Source organism: Lagenorhynchus albirostris, chromosome X (assembly GCF_949774975.1).
Source record: "Lagenorhynchus albirostris chromosome X, mLagAlb1.1, whole genome shotgun sequence".
Classification (NCBI taxonomy): Eukaryota; Metazoa; Chordata; class Mammalia; order Artiodactyla; family Delphinidae; genus Lagenorhynchus; species Lagenorhynchus albirostris.
The window spans coordinates 75127922-75151450 of NC_083116.1; positions in this window are offsets into that span (position 1 = coordinate 75127922).

Consider the following 23529-nt stretch of genomic DNA (forward strand, 5'->3'; position numbering starts at 1 on the left):
GAAAAGGCCAGTATAGCTGGACCACAGAGAGCAAGGGGAGAGTGGTATGTTACAAAGCTGGTAGAGCCCAGACAATGTAGGTTTTCTCAGGTCATATTAAGGGTTTTGTCTTTATCCTGAAAGCAATGAGAAGCCACTGTAGAGTTTAAAGCCAAGGAAGGACAATTCCCAGAATTTTAGCCTGGACAGCTGGATAGATTATTTACCATTCACTCACATATGGAAAGCTAGAGAAGCCTGGGCTTTTCTCCAGCCCAAGAGCCCAAGGTAAGTTTGTGGTAGATCTTGATAAGTCTAAGCCAGAGTTTCTAAGCTCCCAGCCTTATTAACATTTTAGGCTAAGTAATTCTTTGATGTGGGGTCCTGTCTTGTGCTTTGCAGGATGTTTAGCAGCTTCCTGGTCTTCTAACTACCAGGTACTAGTAGCAACACTTCCCCCAAGTTGTGATAACTAAAAATGTCTCCAGACATTGTCAAATGTTTCCTGGAGGACAAAATCACCCCTGACTGGGAGTCACTGGTATGAACTAATAATGGAAATTTTATTTCCTTCTCCAGTGATTGATTTAAAAGGATTATGTTCTTCAGAGCGCTGGTCATCCCCAAATATCCATTTTCCATTTCATTCTTAGCAATAGAGTGCCAATTTTTAGCCTGGCACATTACTGCCAGATTTTCTTGCAGCTGGCTGTGGTTATGCCACTAAGTTTTGGCCAGTGAGATTTAATTGGAAGACTTTAAAATGGAGAGGATACACCTTCTCATTTATTTGTACCATATTCCTTCCTGAACATGGATGTGATGAATGGATCTTCAACAGCCTTCTAGGATCATGTAGATATGGGCAATTCCTTAAGGATGACAAAATAGAAGACTGGAAGGATCCTGGGTTTCTGATGAGTTTATGAAGCTACCATACCAGCCCTGGACTGCATACCTCTGTTCTCCTGTATAAAATTTTATCATATTTAGGTCACCTGTTTTGATTTGTTTGTTTGTTTTTCTGCCGTGTTGCTGCTGAATCTAAGCCTAACTTGTAAAGCATAAAGCATGTGGTACAATTCTTACCAATGACAAGTGAAGAGAAATCTGTTGTGGAGCTTCTAGGAAAGATTTTCTCTCTCTAAAAATGTTCAAAAGGAAGGATCTCCCTGTCTTTCAGTGTTTGGACATTATTATAAAAACAATGTCTGGCACTACTATGGCCATTTTTTTGACCATAAGAGGAGTAGTTGACATGCTGATGATAATACAGAAAACATATGGAAAGGACCTGGATCCTTGATACTACTGAGCCACTGAATTGGCCAGCATATGTGACCACCTCCAGTGTGTTTGTTAAAGACAACAAATTGTTATAATTTTACCATAATTTAATTTACTTAATTTCTGGTATTTGTACCTTAAAGCCTCCTAACTGAAACAACTAGTTTAGGAAAGGGAAGTGATGAGTTAAGTTGGGATTTGGTGAATTTAGAAAAATATCTGTGGCACATCTAGGCTTGTGATGCCCAACAAGCAGTTGGCTATATAGGTGTGAGACCAAAAGAAGATATGAGAGAGGAGACCTTCAAGAAGGCAGAGGAGTAAGACATGGAGATCAACTTCCTCCCCACAAATACATCAAAAATACATCTACATGTGGAATAACTCCTATAGAACACATAATGAGTGCTGGCAGAAGACCTCAGACTTCCCAAAAGGCAAGAAACTCCCCACGTACCTGGGCAGGGCAAAAGAGAAAAAAAGAAAAAAACAGAGACAAAAGAATAGGGATGGGACCTGCACCTCTGGGAGGGAGATGTGAAGGAGGAAAAGTTACCACACACTAGGAAGCCCCTTCACTGGCAGGGACAGGGGGTGGTCAGGGGGGGAGCCTCAGAGCCACAGAGAAGAATGCAGCAACAGGGGTGCAGAGGGCAAAGTGGAGAGATTCTTGCACAGTGGATCAGTGCCAACCAGAACTCACCAACCTGCTTGTCTGCACACCTACCAGGACGGGTGGGGGATGGGAGCTGAAGCTCGGGCTTTGGAGGTCAGATCCCAGGAAGAGGACTGGGGTTGGCTGAGTGAAGACAGCCTGAAGGAGGCTAGTGCGCCACAACTAACCAGGAGGGAGTCAGGGAAAAAGACTGGACCTGCTGAAGAGGCAAGAGACCATAGTTTTGGGGTGCACGAGGAAAGGGGGTTGCTTCCCCATGTGCCAGCAGAAGGCAGAGCACTGCCTAAGTGAGCTCCAGAGTCGGGCTTGAGCCATGGCTATCAGCTCAGACCCCAGAGACGGGCATTAAATGCTAAGGCTGCTGCCACCAAGAATTCTGTGCGCAAACACAGGTCACTACCCAAACCCCCCAGGGAGCCTGTGCAGCACCGCACTGCTAGGGTCATGATATCCAAGGACAACTTCCCCGGAAGAATGAATGGCATGCTTCAAGTTACTGCAATGTCATGCCGGCCTCTGCCACCACAGGCTCACCCCGCATTCCAATTATGACTACCGTATACCTCCCTCTCCCTGAATTGAGTGACCAAGAGAGCCCTAATCAGCTGCTGCTTTAACCCTCTCCAGTCTGGGTGGGGAACAGACACCTGAGGGTGACCTACACACAGAGGAAGGCCCAAACCAGAGCTGAACCCAAGGAGCTGGGTGAACAAGTAAGAGAAAAGGAAATTTCTCTTTGCAGCCTCAGGAGCAACAGATTAAATCCCCACAAACAACTTGATGAGCCCTGTATCTGTGGAATACCTGAATAGACAATGAAAGTTCCCAAAATTGAGGTGGTGGAGTTTGGGAACAACTGCAGACTTGGGGTTTTCTTTCTGCAACTGATTTGTTTCTGATTGTTATGTTTATCTTAGTTTAATGTTTAGTGCTTTCTATCATTGGTGGATTTATTGGTTTGGTTGCTCTCTTCTTTTTTTGTTTTTTAATTTCATTTAATTTTTTATTTTATTATTATTTTTCTTCCTTTTTTTTTTTCTTCCTTCTGAGCTCTGTGGCTGGCAGGGTTGTGGTGCTCCAGCCAGGTGTCAGGCCTGAGACTCTGAGGTGGGAGAGCTGAGTCAAGGATATTGGACCATCAGAGACCTCCTGGTCCCATGTAATATCAATTGGTGAGAGCTCTCCCAGACATTTCCATCTCAACACTAAAACCCGGCTCCACCAAATGACCAGCAAGCATCAGTGCTGGATGCCCCATGCCAAAGAACTAGTAAGACAGGAACACAACCCCAACCATTAGCAGAGAGGCTGCACAGTCAGACTAAGTTCACAGACACCCCAAAACACAACAGCAGACACGACATTGCCCACCAGAAAGACAAGATCCAGCCCCACCCACCAGAACACAGACACCAGGAAGCCTATAAAAGACACTGAATCAACCTCACCCACTGGGGGGCAGAAACCAAAAACAACAGGAACTATGAACCTGCAGCCTGCAAAAAGTACACCCCAAACACAGTAAGTTAGAAAAAAAAGAGAAGACAGAGAAATATGCAACAGATGAAGGAGCAAGGTAAACCCCCACAAGACAAAACAAATGAAGAGGAAGTAAGCTCTCTACCTGAAAAGGACTTTAGAGTAATGATAGTAAAGATGATCCAAACTCTTGGAAATAGAATGGAGAAAACACAAGAAATGTTTAACAAGAAACTAGAAGAATTAAAGAGCAAACAAACAATGATGAACAAGACAATAAATAAAATTAAAAATTCTCTAGAAGGAATCAATAGCAGAATAAATGTGGCAGAAGAATGGATAAGTGACCTGGAAAATAAAATAGTGGAAATAACTGCCGCAGAACAGAATAAAGAATTAAAAGAATTGAGGACAGTCTCAGAGACCTCTAGGGCAACATTAACTGCACCAATATTAGAATTATAAGGGTCCCAGAAGAAGAAGAGAAAAAGAAAGGGTCTGAGAAAATATTTGAAGAGATTATAGTTGAAAACTTCCCTAACATGGGAAAGGAAAAGTCAATCAAATCCAGGAGTGCAGAGAGTACCGTGCAGTATAAATCCAAGGAGAAACATGCAAAGACATGCATTAATCAAACAATCAAAAATTAAATAGAAAGAAAAAATATTAAAATCAGCAAGGGACTGCAACAATTAACATACAAGGGAAGCCCCATAAGGTTAACAGCTGATCTTTCAGCAGAAACTCTGCAAGCCAGAAGGGAGTGGCAGGACATACTTAAAGTGATGAAAGGGAAAACCCTACAACCAAGATTACTCTACCCAAGAAGGATCTCATTCAGGTTCAACAGAGAATTTAAAACCTTTAAAAACAAGCAAAAGCTAAGAGAATTCAGCACCACCAAACCAGCTTTACACAAATGCTAAAGGAACTTCTCTAGGCAGGAAACACAAGAAAAGGAAAAGACCTACAAAAACAAACCCAAAACAATTAAGAAAATGGTAGGAGGACTTCCGGGAAGATGGCGGAAGAGTAAGATGCGGAGATCACCTTCCTCCCCACAGATACACCAGAAATACATCTACATGTGGAACAACTCCTACAGAACACCTACTGAACGCTGGCAGAAGACCTCAGACCTCCCCAAAGGCAAGAAATCCCCCACGTACCTGGGTAGGGAAAAAGAAAAAAGAATAAACAGAGACAAAAGGATAGGGACGGTACCTGCACCAGTGGGAGGGAGCTGTGAAGGAAGAAAGGTTTCCACACACTAGGAAGCCCCTTCGCGGGCAGAGACTGTGGGTGGCGGAGGGGGAAAGCTTCAGAGCCACAGAGGACAGCACAGCCACAGGGGTGCAGAGGGCAAAGCAGAGAAATTCCCGCACAGAGGATCGGTGCCGACGAGCACTCACCAGCCAGAGAGGCTTGTCTGCTCCCCCGCCGGGGCGGGCAGGGCTGGGAGCTGAGGCTTGGGCTTTGGTCGGAGCACAGGGAGAGGACTGGGGTTGGCAGCATGAACACAGCCTGCAGGCAGTTAGTGCCCCACGGCTGGCCGGGAGGGAGTCCGGGGAAAAGTTTGGACCTGCCGAAGAGGCAAGAGACTTTTTCTTCCCTCTTTCTTTCCTGGTGCTCGAAGAGAGGGGATTAAGAGCACTGCTTAAAGGAGCTCCAGAGACGGGCGCGAGACACAGCTAAAAGCGTGGACCCCAGAGACGGGCATGAGACACTAAGGCTGCTGCTGCCACAACCAATAGGCCTGTATGCGAGCACAGGTCACTATCCACACCCCCTTCTGGGCAGCCTGTGCAGCCCGCCACTGCCAGGGTCCCGGGATCCAGGGACAACGACCCCGGGAGAACGCACAGTGAGCCTCAGGCTGGTGCAATGTCACATCAGCCTCTGCCGCCGCAGGCTCTCCCTGCACTCTGTGGCCCTCCCTCCCCCCAGCCTGAGTGAGCCAGAGTCCCCGAATCAGCAGCTCCTTTAACCCCATCCTGTCTGAGCGAAGAACAGACACCCTCCAGTGACCTACACGCGGAGGCGGGGCCAAATCCAGAGCTAAGCCCCTGGGAGCTGTGAGAACAAAGAAGAGAAAGGGAAATCTCTCCCAGCAGCCTCAGAAGCAGTGGATTAAAGCTCCAAAATCAACTTGATGTACCCTGCATCTGTGGAATACATGAATAGACAACGAATCATCCCAAATTAAGAAGTGGACTTTGAGAGCAAGATTTATAATTTTTTCCCCTTTTCCTCTTTTTGTGAGTCTGTATGTGTATGCTTCTGTGTGAGATTTTGTCTGTATAGCTTTGCTTCCACCATTTTTCCCAGGGTTCTATCCGTCTGTGTTTTTTTAAAAATTATTTTTCTTAATAATTAATTTTTATTTTAATAACTTTATTTTATTTTACTTTATCTTCGTTCTTTCTTTCCTTCCCTCCCTCCTTTAGACAACGAATCATCCCAAATTAAGGAGGTGGACTTTGAGAGCAAGATTTATGATTTTTTCCCCTTTTCCTCTTTTTGTGAGTGTGTATGTGTATGCTTCTGTGTGAGATTTTGTCTGTATAACTTTGCTTCCACCATTTGTCCCAGGGTTCTATCCGTCTGTTTTTTTGGGTTTTTTCTCTTAATAATTACTTTTTTATTTTAATAAATTTATTATATTTTATGTTACTTTATTTTATTTTACTTTATTTTCTTTCTTGCCTTTTTCCTTCCTTCCCTCCTTCCTTCCTCCCTCCCTCTCTCTTTTGTTTCTTTCTTTCTTTCTACTTCTACTAATTCTTTCTTTCTACTTTTTCTCCCTTTTCTTCTTAGCCATGTGGATGAAAGGCTCTTGGTGCTGCATCCAGGAGTTAGAGCTGTGCCTCTGAGGTGGGAGAGTGAGCTTCAGAACACTGGTCCACAACAGACCTCTCAGCTACACATAATATCAAATGGTAAAAATCTGCCAGAGATCTCCATCTCAACACCAGCACCCAGATTCACTCAACAAGCAGCAACCTACAGTGCTGGACATCCTATATCAAACAATGAGCAAGGTAGGAACACAACCCTACCCATTAGCAGAGAGGCTGCCCCAAATCATAAGTCCACAGACACCCCAAAACACACCACCAGACATGAACCTGCCCACCAGAAAGACAAGATCCAGCCTCATCCACCAGACACAGGCACTAGTCCCCTCCAACAGGAAGCCTACACAACCCACCGAACCAACCTTAGCCACTGGGGACAGACACCAAAAACAACGGGAACTACAAACCTGCAGCCTGGAAAAAGGAGACCCCAAACACAGTAAGATAAGCAAAATGAGAAGACTGAAAAACACAGAGCAGATGAAGGAGCAAGATAAAAACCCACCAGAACTAACAAACGAAGAGGAAATAGGCAGTCTACCAGAAAAAGAATTCAGAATAATGATAGTAAAGACGATCCAAAATCTTGGAAATAGAATAGACAAAATGCAAGGAACATTTAACAAGGACCTAGAAGAATTAAAGATGAAACAAACAATGATGAACAACACAAGAAATGAAATGAAAAATACTCTAGATGGGATCAATAGCAGAATAACTGAGGCAGAAGAACGGATAAGTGACCTGGAAGATAAAATAGTGAAAATAACTACTGCAGAACAGAATAAAGAAAAGAGAATGAAAAGAACTGAGGATGGTCTCAGAGACCTCTGGGACAACATTAAACACACCAACATTCGAAATATAGGCTTTCCAGAAGAAGAAGAGAAAAAGAAAGGGACTGAGAAAATATTTGAAGAGATTATAGTTGAAAACTTCCCTAATATGGGAAAGGAAATAGTTAATCAAATCCAGGAAGCACAGAGAGTCCAATACAGGATAAATCCAAGGAGAAATACTCCAAGACACATATTAATCAAACTGTCAAAAATTAAATACAAAGAAAACAGATTAAAAGCAGCAAGGGAAAAACAACAAATAACACACAAGGGAATCCCTATAAGGTTAACAGATGATTTTTTAGCAGAAAATCTGCAAGCCAGAAGGGACTGGCAAGACATATTTAAAGTGATGAAGGAGAAAAAGCTGCAACCAAGATTACTCTACCCAGCAAGGATCTCATTCAGATTTGATGGAGAAATTAAAACCTTTACAGACAGGCAAAAGCTGAGAGTTCAGCACAACAAAACCAGCTCTACAACAACTGCTAAAGGAACTTCTCTAGACAAGAAACACAAGAGAAGGAAAAGACCTACAGTAATGAACCCAAAACAATTTAGAAAATTGGAATAGGAACATACATATCGATAGTTACCTTAAATGTAAATGGACTAAATGCTCCCACCGAGAGACACAGATTAGCTTAATGGATACAAAAACAAGACCCATATATTAGCTGTCTACAAGAGACACACTTCAGACCTAGGGACACATACAGACTGAAAGTAAGGGGATGGAAAAATACATTTCATGCAAATGGAAACCAAAAGAAAGGTGGTGTGGCAATAATCATATGAGACAACATAGACTTTAAAATAAAGACTATTAGAAGAGACAAAAAAGGACACTGCATAATGATCAAGGGATAAATCCAAGAAGATAGAACAGTTGTAAATATGTATGCACCCAACATAGGAGCACCTCAATACATAAGGCAAATACTAAAAGCCATAAAAGGGGAAATTGACAGTACCACATTCATAGTAGTGGACTTTAACACCCCACTTTCACCAATGGACAGATCATCCAAAATGAAAATAAATAAGGAAACACAAGCTTCAAATGATACATTAAACAAGATGGACTTAATTGATATTTTTAGGACATTCCATTCAAAAAGAACAGAATTCACATTTTTCTCTAGTGCTCATGGAACATTCTCCAGGATAGATCATATCTTGGGTCACAAATCAAGCCTTGGTAAATTTAAGAAAATTGAAAGTGTATCAAGTATCTTTTCTGACCACAACACTATGAGACTAGATATCAATTACAGGAAAAGATCTGTAAAAAATACAAACACATGGAGGCTAAACAATACACTACTTAATAATGAAGTGATCACTGAAGAAATCAAAGAGGAAATAAAAACATACCTAGAAACATATGACAATGGAGACACGATGACCGAAAATCTATGCGATGCAGCAGAAGCAGTTCTAAGAAGGAAGTTTATAGCAATACAATGCTACCTTAAGAAACAGAAAACATTTCAAATAAACAACCTAACCTTGCACCTAAAGCAATTAGAGAAAGAAGAACAAAAAAACCCCAAAGTTAGCAGAAGAAGAGAAATCATAAAAGTCAGATCAGAAATAAATGAAAAAGAAATGAAGGAAACAATAGCAAAGATCAATAAAACTAAGAGCTGGTTCTTTGAGAAGATAAACAAAATTAATAAACCATTAGCCAGACTTATCAAGAAAAGAAGGGAGAAGACTCAAATCAATAGAATTAGAAATGAAAAAGGAGAAGTAACAACTGATACTGCAGAAATACAAAAGATCATGAGAGATTACTACAAGCAACTCTATGCCAATAAAATGGACAACCTGGAAGAAATGGACAAATTATTAGAAAGGCATAACCTACCAATACTGAATCAGGAAGAAATAGAAAATATGAACAGACCAATCACAAGCACTGAAATTGAAACTGTGATTAAAAATCTTCCAACAAACAAAAGCCCAGGACCATATGGATTCACAGGTGAATTCTATCAAACATTTAGATAAGAGCTAACAGCTATCCTTCTCAAACTCTTCCAAAATATAGCAGAGGGAGGAACACTCCCAAACTCCTTCTATGAGGCCACCATCACACTGAAACCAAAACCAGACAAGGATGTCACAAAGAAAGAAAATTACAGGCCAATATAACTGATGAACATAGATGCAAAAATCCTCAACAAAATACTAGCAAACAGAATCCAATGGCACATTAAAAGGGTCATACTCCATGATCAAGTGGGGTTTATTCCAGGAATGCAAGGATTCTTCAATATATGCAAATCATTCAATGTGATACACTATATTAACAAACTGAAGGAGAAAAACAATATGATCATCTCAATAGATGCAGAGAAAGCTTTTGACAAAATTCAACACATTTTTTATGACAAAAACCCTGCAGAAAGTTGGCATAGAGGGAACTTTCCTCAACATAATAAAGGCCATATATGACAAACCCACAACCAACATCGTCCCCAATGGTGAAAAACTGAAAGCATTTCCACTAAGATCAGGAGCAAGACAAGGTTGCCCACTCTCACCACTCTTATTCAACATAGTTTTGGAAGTTTTAGCCACAAAAATCAGAGAAGAAAGGAAATAAAAGGAATCCAAATTGGAAAAGAAGAAGTAAAACTGTCACTGTTTGCAGATGACATGATACTATACATAGAGAATCTTAAAGATGCTACCAGAAAACTACTAGAGCTAATCAATGAATTTGGTAAAGTAGCAGGATACAAAATTAATGCATAGAAATCTCTGGCATTCCTATACACTAATGATGAAAACTCTGAAAGTGAAATCAAGAAAACACTCCCATTTACCATTGCAACAAAAAGAAAAAAATATCTAGGAATAAACCTACCTAAGGAGACAAAAGACCTGTATGCAGAAAATTATAAGACACTGATGAAAGAAATTAAAGATAATACAAATAGATGGAGAGATATACCATGTTCTTGGATTGGAAGAATCAGCATTGTGAAAATGACTCTACTACCCAAAGCAATCTGCAGATTCAATGCAATCCCTATCAAACTACCACTGGCATTTCTCACAGAACTAGAACAAAAAATTTCAGAATTTGTATGGAAACACAAAAGACGCTGAATGGCCAAAGCGGTCTTGAGAATGGAAACCAGAGCTGGAGGAATCTGCCTTCCTGACTTCAGACTATACTACAAAGCTACAGTAATCAAGACAGTATGGTACTGACACAAAAACAGAAAGATAGATCAATGGAACAGGATAGAAAGCCCAGAGATAAACCCATGCACATATGGTCACCTTATCTTTGATAAAGGAGACAGGAATGTACAACAGAGAAAGGACAGCCTCTTCAATAAGTGGTGCTAGGAAAACTGGACAGCTATATGTAAATGTATGAGATTAGATCATTCCCTAACACCATACACATAAATAGCTCAAAATGGATTAAAGACCTAAATGTAAGGCCAGAAACTATCAAACTCTTAGTGGAAAACATAGTCAGGACACTCTATGACATAAATCACAGCAAGATCCTTTTTGATCCATCTCCTAGATAAATGGAAATAAAAACAAAAATAAACCAATGGGACGTAATGAAACTTCAATGATTTTGCACAGCAAAGGAAACCATAAACAAGACCAAAATACAACCCTCACAATGGGAGAAAATATTTGCTAATGAGGCAACTGACAAAGGATTTATCTCCAAAATTTATAAGCAGCTCATGCAACTTAATAAAAAAAAAACCAAACAACCCAATCCAAAAATGGGCAGAAGACCTAAGTAGACAATTCTCCAAAGAAGATATACAGACTGCCAACAAACACATGAAAGAATGCTCAGCATCACTTATCATTAGAGAAATGCAAATCAAAATTACAAATAGATATCATGTCACACCAGTCAGAATGGCCATCATCAAAATATCTAGAAACAATAAATGCTGGAGAGGGTATGGAGAAAAGGGTACCCTCTTGCACTGTTGGTGGGAATGTAAATTGATACAGCCACTGTGGAGAACAGCATGGAGGTTCCTTTAAAAACTACAGATAGAACTACCATATGACCCAGCAATCCCACTACTGGGCATATACCCTGAGAAAAACATAATTCAAAAAGAGTCATGTATCAAAATGTTCATTGCAGCTCTATTTACAGTAGCCCGGAGATGGAAACAACCTAAGTGTCCATCATTGGATGAATGGATAGAGAAGATATGGCACATATATGCAATGTAATATTACTCAGCCATAAAGAGAAACGAAATTGAGCTATTTATAATGAGTTGGATACACCTAGACTCTGTCATGCAGAGTGATGTAAGTCAGAAAGACAGAGACAAATACTGTATGCTAACACATATATATGGAATTTAAGGGAAAAAATGTCATGAAAAACCTAGGGGTAAAACAGGAATAAAGACACAGACCTACTAGAGAATGGACTTGAGCATATGGGGAGGGCGAAGAGTAAGCTGTGACAAAGCGAGAGAGAGGCATGGACATATATACACTACCAAACTTAAGGTAGATAGCTAGTGGGAAGCAGCCACATAGCACCGGGAAATCAGCTTGGTGCTTTGTGACCGCCTGGAGAAGTTGGATAGGGAGGGTGGGAGGGAGGGAGATGCAAGAGGGAAGAGATATGGGAAAATATGTATATGTCTAACTGATTCATTTTGTTGTAAAGCAGAAACTAACACACCATTGTAAAGCAATTATACTCCAATAAAGATGTAAAAAAAATAAAGTTATTACAAGAAAAAAAAACAAAACCAAGCTCACAAACAAATTTAATAAATATTAATTATATGGAAAAAAAAAAGGTCAGGGTTCTGCCAGGTAGCTGTTGATGACAGAGACATAGGCCCTTGGGGCACTGCTCACTCCAGGATCCTAGGAGGCCAGCCATATTAAGTTGTTAGAGAAGACCTGGGTCCTTCTCAAGCAGACCAAAAAAAAAAAAAAAAAAAAAAAAAAGAAAATGGTAATAGGAACAAACACAATTGATAATGACCTTAAATGTAAATGGATTAAATGCTCCAACAAAAAGACAGAGACTGGCCGAAAGTATACAAAAACAGGATCTGTATACATGCTGTCTACAAGAGACCCACTTCAGACATAGGGACATATATAGACTGAAAGTGAGGGGATGGAAAAAGATATTCCATGCAAATGGAAATCAAAAGAAAGCTGCAGGAGCAATTCTCATATCACACAAAATAGGCTTTAAGATAAAGACTATTACAAGAGACAAAGAAGGACACTACATAATGATAAAGGGATCAATCCAAGAAGAAGATATAGCAATTGTAAATATGTATGCACCCATCAGAGAAGCACCTCAATACATAAGGCAACTGCTAACAACCATAAAAGGGGAAATCAACAATAACACAATCATAATAGGGGACTTTAACACCCTGCTTTCATTAAAGGAAAGATCATCCAAAATGAAAATAAAAAAGGAAACACAAGCTTTAAATGACACGAGTCCTGATGGATTTAATTGATATTTACAAGACATTCCATCCAAGAACAACAGAATACACTTTCTTCTCAAGTGCTCATGGAATATTCTGCAGGATAGATCATATCTTGGGTCACAAGTGAAGCCTTGGTAAATTTAAGGAAAGTGAAATCGTATCAAGTATATTTTCTGGACACAATGCTGCAAGAGTAGAATTCAGTTATAGGAAAAAACTGCAAAAAATACAAACACATGGAGGCTAAACAATATGCTACTAAATAACCAAGAGATCACTGAAGAAATCAAAGAGGAAATAAAAAAAATACCCAGAAACAAATGACAATGAAAACACGATGACCCAAAACCTATGGGATGCAGCAAATCAGTTCTAAGAGGGAAGTTTATGACAAAACAAACCTACCTCAAGAAACAAGAAAAATTTCAAATAAAACTCCTAACCTTACACCTAAAGCAATTAAAGAAAGAACCAAAAAACGCCAAAGTTAGCAGGAAAAAGAAATCATAAAGTTCAGATCAGAAATAAATGAAAAAGAAATGAAGGACACAACAGCAAAGATCAATAAAACTAAAAGCTGGTTCTTTGAAAAGACAAACAAAATTGATAAACCATTAGCCAGACTCATCAAGAAAAAAAGGGAGAAGATCAAATCATCAGAATCAGAAATGAAAAAGGAGAAGGAACAACTGACAGTGCAGAAATACAAAGAATCATGAGAGATTACTACAAGAAACTATAGGCCAATAACATGGACAACCTGGAAGAAATGGACAAATTCTTAGAAATGCACAACCTTCCAGAGTGAAATAGGAAGAAATAGCAACTATGAGGAGACCAATATCAAGCACTGAAATTGAGACTGTGATTAAAAATTTTCCAACAAACAAAAACCCAGGACCAGATGGCTTCAAAGGCGAATTCCATCAAACATTTAGAGAAGAGTTAACACCTATCCTTCTCAAACTCTTCCAAAATGTAACAGAGAGAGGAACACTGCCCAACTCATTCTACAAGGCCAATATCACCCTGACACCAAAATCAGGCAAAGATGTCACAAAAAAAGAAAACTACAGGCCAATATCACTGATGAACATAGATGCAAAAATCGTCAACAAAATACTAGCAAACAGAATCCAACAGCACATTACAAGGATCATACACCATGATCAAGTGGGGTTTACTGCAGGAATGCAAGGATTCTTCACAATGTGCAAATCAATCCACGTGATACAAAATATTAAAAAACTGAAGTATAAAAACCATGTGACAATCTCAATAGACAGAATAAAAGGTTTCAACAAAATTCATCACCCATTTATGATAAAAACTCTCGAGAATGTAGGCAGAGGGAACCTACCTCAACATAATAAAGGTCATATATGACAAACCCACAAACAACATCATTCTCAAAGGTGAAAAACTAAAATGCTTCCCTCTAAGATCAGGAACAAGACAAGGTTACCACTCACACCACTATCATCCAACATAGTTTTGGAAGTTTTAGCCACTGCTATCAGAGAAGAAAAAGAAATAAAAGGAATCCAAATTGGAAAAGAAGAAGTAAAACTGTCACTGTTTGCAGATGACATGATAATATACGGAGTATTCTAAAGATGCTACCAGAAAACTACCAGAGCTAATCAATGAATTTGGTAAAGTAGCAGGATACAAAAGTAATGCACAGGACTTCCCTGGTGGCGCAGTTGTTGAGAGTCCACCTGCCAATGCAGGGGACGCGGGTTTGTGCCCCAGTCTGGGAAGATCCCACATGCCACGGAGCGGCTGGACCCATGAGCCATGGCCGCAGAGCCTACGCGTCCAGAGCCTGTGCCCTGCAACGGGAGAGGCCACAACAGTGAGAGGCCTGTATACCACACACACAAAAAAACAAAGAACAAAAGTAATGCACAGAAATCTCTTGCATTGCTATACACTAACAATGAAAAACCTGAAAGAGGAATTAAGGAAACACTCCTATTTACCATTGCAACAAAAATAATAAAATATCTGGGAATAAACCTATCTAAGGAGACAAAGACCTCTATGCAGAAAACTATAAGACTGATGAAAGAAGTCAAAGATGATACAAACAGTTGGAGAGATTTACCATGTTCTTGGATTGGAGAAATTAGCATTGTAAAAATGACTATACTACCCAAAGCAATCTACAGATTCAGTGCAATCCCTATCAAACTATCAATGGCATTTTTCACAGAACTAGAATAAAAAAATTCACAATTTGTATGGAAACACAAAAGACCCTGCATCTTGAGAAAAAAAGGAGCTGGAGGAATCAGGCTCCCTGACTTCAGACTATACTACAAAGCTACAGTAATAGTGACAGTATGGTACTGGCAGTAAAACAGAAATATAGATCAATGGAACAGGATAGAAAGCACATGGATAAACCCACACATATATGGTTCCTTTATCTTTGAGAAAGGAGGCAAGAATATACAATGGAGAAAAGAGAGCCTCTTCAATAAGTGGTGCTGGACAGCTACATGTAAAAGAATGAAATTAGAAAACTCCCTAACACCATACACAAAAATAAACTCAAAATGGGTTAAAGACCTAAATGTAAGACACTATCAGACACTTAGAGGAAAACATAGAACACTCTATGACATAAACCACACCAAGATCCTTTTTGTACCACCACCTAGAGAAATGGAAAAAAACACAAAAATAAACAAATGGGACCTAATGAAACTTAAAAGCTTTTGCACAGCAATGGAAGCCATAAACAAGATGAAAAGACAACCTTCTGAATGGGAAAAAATATTTGCAAATGAGGCAACTGACAAAGGATTAATCTCCAAAATTTACAAGCAGCTTATGCAGCTCAATATCAAAAAAAACAAACAACCCAATCCAAAAATGGGGAGAAGACCTAAATAGATATTTCTCCAAAGAAGATATACTGATTGCCAGAAAACACATGAAAGAATGCTCAACATCATTAATCATGAGAGAGATGCAAATCAAAACTACAATGAGATATCATCTCACACCAGTCAGAATGGCCATCATCAAAAAATCTAGAAACAATAAATACTGGAGAGGGTGTGGAGAAAAGGGAACCCTCTTGCATGTTGGTGGGAATGTAAATTGATACAGCCACTACGGAGAACAGTATGGAGGTTCCTTAAAAAACTAAATGTAGAACTACCGTATGACACAGCAATCCCACTACTGGGCATATACCGTGAGAAACCATAATTCAAAAAGAGTCATGTACCACAATGCTCATTGCAGTTCTACTTACAATAGCCAGGATATGGAAGCAACCTAACTGTCCATCGACAGATGAATAGATAAAGATGTGGAACATATATACAATGGAATATTACTCAGCCATAAACAGAAATGAAATTGAGTTATTTGTAGTAATGAGGAAAGACCTAGTGTGTATCATACAGAGTGAAGTCAGAAAGAGAAAAACAAATACTGTATGCTAACATATATATATATATATATATAATCTAAAATAAATTAAAAATGGTTCTGATGAACATAGCAGCAGGACAGGAAAAAAGGTGCCGAGGTAGAGAGTGGACTTCAGGATACAGGGAGGCAGAAGTGTGACCTGGGATAAAGTGAAAGAGTAGCACTGACATATATACACTCCCAAATATAAAATAGATAGCTAATGGGAAGCAGTTGCATAGCACAGGGTGATCATCTTTGTGCTTTGTGACCACCTAGAGGGGTAGGATAGGGAGGGTCGGAGGGAGATGCAAGAGTGATGGGATATGGGGATATATGTACACATATAGCTGATTCACTTTCTTATACAGCAGAAACTAATACAACATTGTAAAACAATTATACTCCAATAAAGATGTTAAAATAAAAAGGAGAAAATATGAGATTTTCCTTGATCCTGGGGAGGGAGCACTAGTCCTCATTGTTGCTGGAGGCCTGACTATCCATTGTGACCTCCCTCTCCTTACTCATGCCTAATATATTGGCAAAATCATAATAAGGGAGCTCTACTTCAGGGTTCCAGTGTAAGAATAACAAGAAGCTGCAAAAGAGGAGTTTCTCTAGAATCAGTGATGATGCCTCCAGGGCTGAAAGTCAGTAGTTGCTCCTGCTAACTTCAGAATGTGCTGGTAGTACAGCCTCCATGTCTCATTCACCACAGCCCAAATTCTGAGCTTGCTTTATAACAGTAGCGATGGACTAGATCCAGACACCTTGTGGAACTTCCCTTAGATTTGCTACCAGCTGGTTCCTATCCCTATACTTCTATTAATGCTTGTGTATTTTAGCTAAAGTCCTTTACATGTTCACAGCCACCAGAGGACTCTACGGTCTGGAAAAGCCTTGCCACCAGGCAGTGCAAACCAGTCTTCCTGGAGAGTCATTTATAGTCTACACCAGAGGCCCTCCTCTTAGGCTGGGACCTAAGAGGCCCTAAGAAGGGAGCTCAGAGGCATGGGGTTTTGAAGGGTACTCCAGCACCCTGGCTTTATCTTTGTTACTCAGTTAAAGGCCTTGTGGGAGAAGCAAGAAATCCCCATAGCCCCATAGTGTCATGCATTAAAGCCAAAAGCAGCTGGAAACACAGGCCAAGAGATATATTTGGAAGGTGGATTCCTCCTCCTCTTCCTCCGGAAGGGGCAGGCAGACCTTGGCCTCATGCCCAGATCACAGAACCACAGACTTAGAGCTGAAAAAGCCCTTAGCTATCAGGCAGGAATTCTTAGCCTAGGGGTCCATGAATCACCTAAAATTACATTCAAAATTGTGGCATCAGATTCTCAGAAATCTATGATCCCACAAAAAGTTAAGAAACATTCCAAACCCTTAAAGTTACAAATGAGTCCCTGAGAAGGACTCATTACTTTACACTATGTAATAATCTATTAAACCTTTCTCTTCAAACTGCAGTTCCCTGGGCACATAGAGGGACAAAAGGTAATGACAGTGCTAAGCTAGAGCTGGGCAGCAAGTGCAGCCCAGACTGTATTTGCAGGTGGTAGGATGGGCTAGAAAGGAGAGTGTGAGGAGAATATGGTCAGAAAATCTAGGAGTCTGCTGGGGAAGTTACCAGAATGCCTTATCCTTGTCTGGCTGAGGCCTCCCCTTCCTACTTTCCTTTGACTCCAGGATCTGCTTACTTCTCCTGACATTATGACTGACTTAGCTTCCTTGGGTTCTACTCCATATGCCCATTTGGAGTTTACCTGTGAATTTGAACACAATCTCCTCATCTCCTTCCTTTTTTTTTTGCCTTCCCTAAAAGTGAGCATCAAGGAACTTTGCATGTTAGTGTTACTCACTTCTGGGTCATGGGAGAACCATACTAGCTAAAGAATCTTACAGAATTTTCTGAGTAACTGACTCTCTTCTATTACTAAGCTTAGTGGCCCATGAAACATCAGAGGGGGAAGAGATCTTAGAAAATTCATCAAGTCTAACTCCTTGATGACACAAATGAGGTTCTATGACCCAGAGAGGAAGAGGGATAGACCTGTCATCACAAGAACTTAAGGAACTAGAACTGTACCCCAAGTACATATGAATCCTAGCTCTCTCTAGCATGCTACACTTCTCCTGACTGTCTTTTGGCCTCTCTGGGGTAATGCTGGAAGTCTCATTTTGAAGCTCTGGTCAGCAGGCAAAACTGTTAGACTAGTGGGTTTCTTAGGCCCCACTGGAGTCTTCTTCCTAATCTTATGCCTAATACAGGACACTCTCACCCCTGCCACCAGCTCAACCCTCTAGCTCTCAGCTACTTAGCTATGTGTCCTTGGAGGCAGTATGGCAAAAAGGAAAGGGTCCCACAAACTTTGTTTCAGTACCAGATGCAGCACTTGCCAGCTTGACGACTTTAGGCAAGTCACGTCTCAATGCTCAGATATTTTATATCTGGGCACTGGGCACTCTTAATTCCTTTTTTCAAGCTTTACATTTCTTTCATAGCATTTCTCACTCTTGCATACTTTATAATTCCTTTGTTATTGTTTTCCCAATTTCCTATTGGAATGTCGGCTCCATGAGGACAGGGATCTTTGGCTGCCTCATTCCTTTCTGTATGCCCAGCACCTAGAAGAGTGTTTGATTTTTGTGTGTTTTCAGTGAAAAGCTGTTGAATAAATGAATGAGGATTAAATAAGAGAATAAATGGGAGTGCCCAATTTATAGGAAATTCTCACCTTGAGAATTCTCTTGGGCTTTTCATGTGCTGCGCCTGGCAAATATGTGGGATAGCTGAATACCTGTCCGTCTCCTTGGCCTGCCTTCATAGCTACTACTCATTCTCCCCACCCCATGCCAAGGTGAGGTTGTGGCATTCCTGGTTGCAAGGTTGGTGACAATGTACAAGGACCAGGCTGGGAGCTGGTGAAGGAAGTCAGGAGGTTATATCAGTCTAGACCTCTATCTGCCTCCCCAGGATGGTAAGATCCTTGCATGGGTGGAAGTGGGAGGTGCTGTTTTCTCCTCATGTAAAACAAAGATCTAACCCCAAGAAGCATACATGGCAGATTTATTGGCAATTGAGCCCCCTTTGGTAGAATGAATTCAGAAGTAATTGATACTTATGAAGCTCTGCGAAATTCAAAGGCTAACTGCTAAGCATGAGACTGAGAGCTTTGTCATTGTAATGAGAGTCAAATGAATGTTCAGTTTAAGAAACCTGGCCCCTTCTGTTCACTCCCCACTCCCCTCCTTATCTGCCTCACCCTCTGTGCAAGTTGTGCTTGTATTACTTGTCTGTCTGCCAGTCTCCCATCCCATCCCATGTGTCTCCTCTCAGTCTGCCCTTTCTGGGTGACCTAATCAAAACATTTCTCTATTTTTCTCTCTGTCTTTCTCTGGTTCCCAGCTCTCATCCAGAGAAACATTTTGTAGAAGATATTTTGGTAATTCCGAATGGCAAAGCAACTTCATCAGTATGTAAGTCAGCACATAAACTTCTGAACTCCCAGAGGAAAGCCTGTGGATCATCCCACAGAAACTTCTGAGACAGAAGTTGGTATCTCAGCCTCTATGAACTGCTAAACAGACTATGTCTGGGCCTATACATGGGAAATTCGCAGCTGCACAGTACCCAGAAAACTAGGCACACGGTTGGGGGAAGGCAAAGAAGCCACCTAGACTATGTCTATGCCCCTTAACTGATACGTAGTTCTCCTCTGCAACATTCTAAAAAAGAAATTGTCTAGACTTTTCCTGAAATCTCCCATGACAAGGAGCTCACTCCATATAATGACAAGTTGTTACATACATAGTCCACTCAGAAGGTTCTTCCTTCTGTTGAGCTGAAATTGGTCTCCTTATGGCTTCCACCCATGGGTCTTAACTCTGCCTTCTGGGGCTTCCTGAACCCATCTTCTCTCTCTGCCCTTGACAGCTCCTTAGAGGTATGAAGGCAGAGACCACTTCCCTTAAGTGTTCTCTTCTCCAGCATGAAAAGCCACAGCCCTATGTCTTTTGGCTCCCTCTCCTGACTGCTCAGTTCCTTCTGGACACATCTCACATATGACCCCTTAAATGTATGATATTCAGAGCTGGATACAGCCCTTTAGTAAGGGACTAACCAGGGAAGAGTGGAAAGGTATTGTTACTTACCTTGATCCAACACTATATTTATATTAATACAGCCTGAGTTCCCATTAGAGATTTTTTGCATTGCACTGGTGATGCCTATTAGGCAAAGTTTTTAGTCCTTTTCCTGTGAACTGTGTACAGGGCAGTATCTTCCATCCTGTGTATAGCCAGTTGGTTTTTTGCACCCAAGAACAGGATTCTCCATTTCTAACTGTCAATCATGTGGTTAGGTTCAACCTCTTAGTTCAGCCTATAGACATCTTTTTGGAGCCTAACTCTGCAGCTTGAAATATATCCCCTCTCCTCTCATTTTTCAAATTTTAGCAGTGATCTTCTTTCCTCTCTCTGTGTAAGCCTGTTTTGCTATTTTGTTGAGGCATCAAGTTCCTCATTCACTCCTTTAGGAGGGTGGGGGCTATATTCTCCAGTTATTCCAGGGGACAGTTCTCAAGGCGTGTGGTATGAAAATGACCTTGATCAGTGAGCACCTACACAACCTTAGCTGAGAATGCAGCTCCAATGGTCACCTCTCCCCCAGCATAGTCTCTGTCAGGGAGAACCCCATGCATTAGCTGACTCATTCAACAGTGGATAGAGTAAGATCTCCAGTTGACTGCCAGGGATCAGGCTCTAGGATGTCAGGCCAAGCAAGGGCAGACCAGCGTACCAACATAACTCTTGTGATGGCTCAGGAGTTGTCAGGTTTAATTTGCCTCCAGTTGGCTAAGTCTAGTACCCCTTTTCTACCACAGAAGGGCTGGCCTGAGCACTCAGCTTGTTTTTTTCCTCTATAAAACCAGCCTCATCTATGACACACTTGGACAAAAGACTGATTGCTGTAAGGGATGTGTTATCCCTATCCCTATCTTTTTATCAGCCCCCTAAACAGCTTATTTCCTTTTATGTTAATACCTTATTTTATTTTAACTTTTTAAAAATATATTTAAAATATAACATTATGTAAATTTGAGGTATACACCATGTTAACTTGATACATTTTATATTGTAATATGATTGTACCTCTATTACAGTACATAATTATCATTTCCTTTTAGTGGTTGGAATAATTAATTTCTAGTCTCTTGGCAAGTTTGATTATTACAATACAATATTGTGGTCTATACTCACTATACTGTGCATTAGATCTTTGGAGCTTATTTACTACTTGTTACAAGTTTGTATTCCTAAACAATATATATCCTATCCCCCCATCCCCTGGTAATCACCATTTTACTTTCTGTTTTTATGACATTGACTTTTATATATTCCACATATAAATGATATTGCACAGTCTTTGTCTGACTTATCTCACTTGGCATGATGTGCTCAAAGTCCAGCTATGTTGTTACAAATGGCAGGATGTCCTTCTTTCTTGTGCCTGAAAAATATTCAATTTTTACTATGTATACAACATCTTCTTTATCTTTTCATTCATTGTTGGGCACTTAGGGTATTTCTGTATCTTGGCTATTGTCAGTAAGGGTGCAGTAAACACAGGAGTGCACATATCTCTTCAATAACCTGTTTTCATTTCCTTTGGGTACATATCCAGAAGTAGAATAGCTGGATCATATGGTAGTTATATTTTTAATATTTTGAGGAACCTTCATACAGTTTTTCATAGTGGCTGCACCAGTTTACATTCCCACCAGTAGTGCACAGGTTTCCCTTTTCTCCACACCTCCTCAATACATGTTATCTCTTGTCTTCTTAATGATAGCCATTCTAACAGGTGATCTCATGATTTTGATTTGCACTTCCCTGATGATTAGTGATGCTGAGCAGCTTTTCATGTACCTGTTCGCCCTTTGAATGTCTTCTTTGGAAAAATGTCTAGTTAGTTCTTCTGCCCATTTTTAAAATAGAATTGCTTGATTTTTGTTGTTGTTGCTACTGAGTTGTATTAATTCTTTATTTATTTTGGATATTAATCCCTTATCTGATATATGGTTTGCAAAAATCTTCTATTCTGTAGGTTGCTTTCCCCTTTGGTAACAATAAGTTTGTTTTCTATGTCCATGGGTTTATTTCTATTTTGTAACTAAGTTCATTTGTATCATTATTTTTTTTAGATTCCACATATAAGCGATATCATATATTTTTCTTTCTCTGCCTGGCTTACTTCACTTAATATGATAATCTCTAGGTCCATTCATGTTGCTGAAAATGACATTCTTTCTTTCTTTTTTATGACCAAGTAGTATTCCATTGTCTCTCTCTGTGTGTGTGTGTGTGTGTGTGTGTGTGTGTGTGTGTGTGTGTGTGTATATATATATATATATATATATATATCACATCTTTTTTATCCATTCCTCTGTTGATGGACATTTAGGTTGCTTCCATGTCTTGGTTATTGTACATAGTGCTGCAATGAATATTGGGGTGCATGTATCTATTCGAATTATAGTTTTCTTTGGATATATGCCCAGGAGTTGGATTGCAGGATCATATAGTAACTCTATTTGTAGTTTTTTAAGGAACCTCCACACCATTCTCCACAGTAGCTGTACCAATTTACATTCCCAGAAGCTTTTAAGTTTGATGTATTCACATTTGCTGATTTTTTTCTTCTGTTGTTTGTGCTTCTGTATCATCCAGAAAAATCATTGCCAAGACTAACATCAAGGAGCTTCTTCCTTACGTTTTCTTCTAGTAGTTTTAGGGTATCAGGTCTCATGTTTAATCTTTGATCCATTTTGAGTTAATTTTTGTGAGTGGTGCAAGATAGGAGTCCAGTTTCATTGTTCTGCATGTATTTATCCATATTTCCCAACCCTTTTCATTGAAGACACTATCCTTTTCCCATTAAGTGTTCTTGGCTGCTTTGTGGAATATTAGGTGACCACACATGCAGGGGTTTAATTCTGAGTTCTTTATTCTGTTCCATTGGTCTATGTGTCTATGTTCATGTCAATACTGTACTGTTCTTATTACTATACTTTTGTAGTATAGTTTGAAATAACAGGAAGTATGATAACTCTGGTTTTGTTCTTTCTCTTCAGGATTGTTTCATGATGTTTTGTGGATCCATACAAATTTTAGAATTCTTTTTTCTATCTCTGTGAAAAATTTTATTATTTTGATGAGAATTGCATTAAATCTACAGATGGCTTTGGGTGGTATGGACATTTTAACAATATTAATTCTTGCAATCTATGAACATGGAATGTTTTTCCATTTGTTTGTTTCTTCTTTGATTTCTTTCAACAAAGTCTTGTAGTTTTGTTTTACAGATCTTTCATCTCCTTGGTTAAATTTATTCCTACATATTTTATTGGTTTTGATCCTATTGTGAATGGGGTAATTTTCTCTATTTCTTGTTCAGATATTTCATTATCAGTGCATAGAAATGC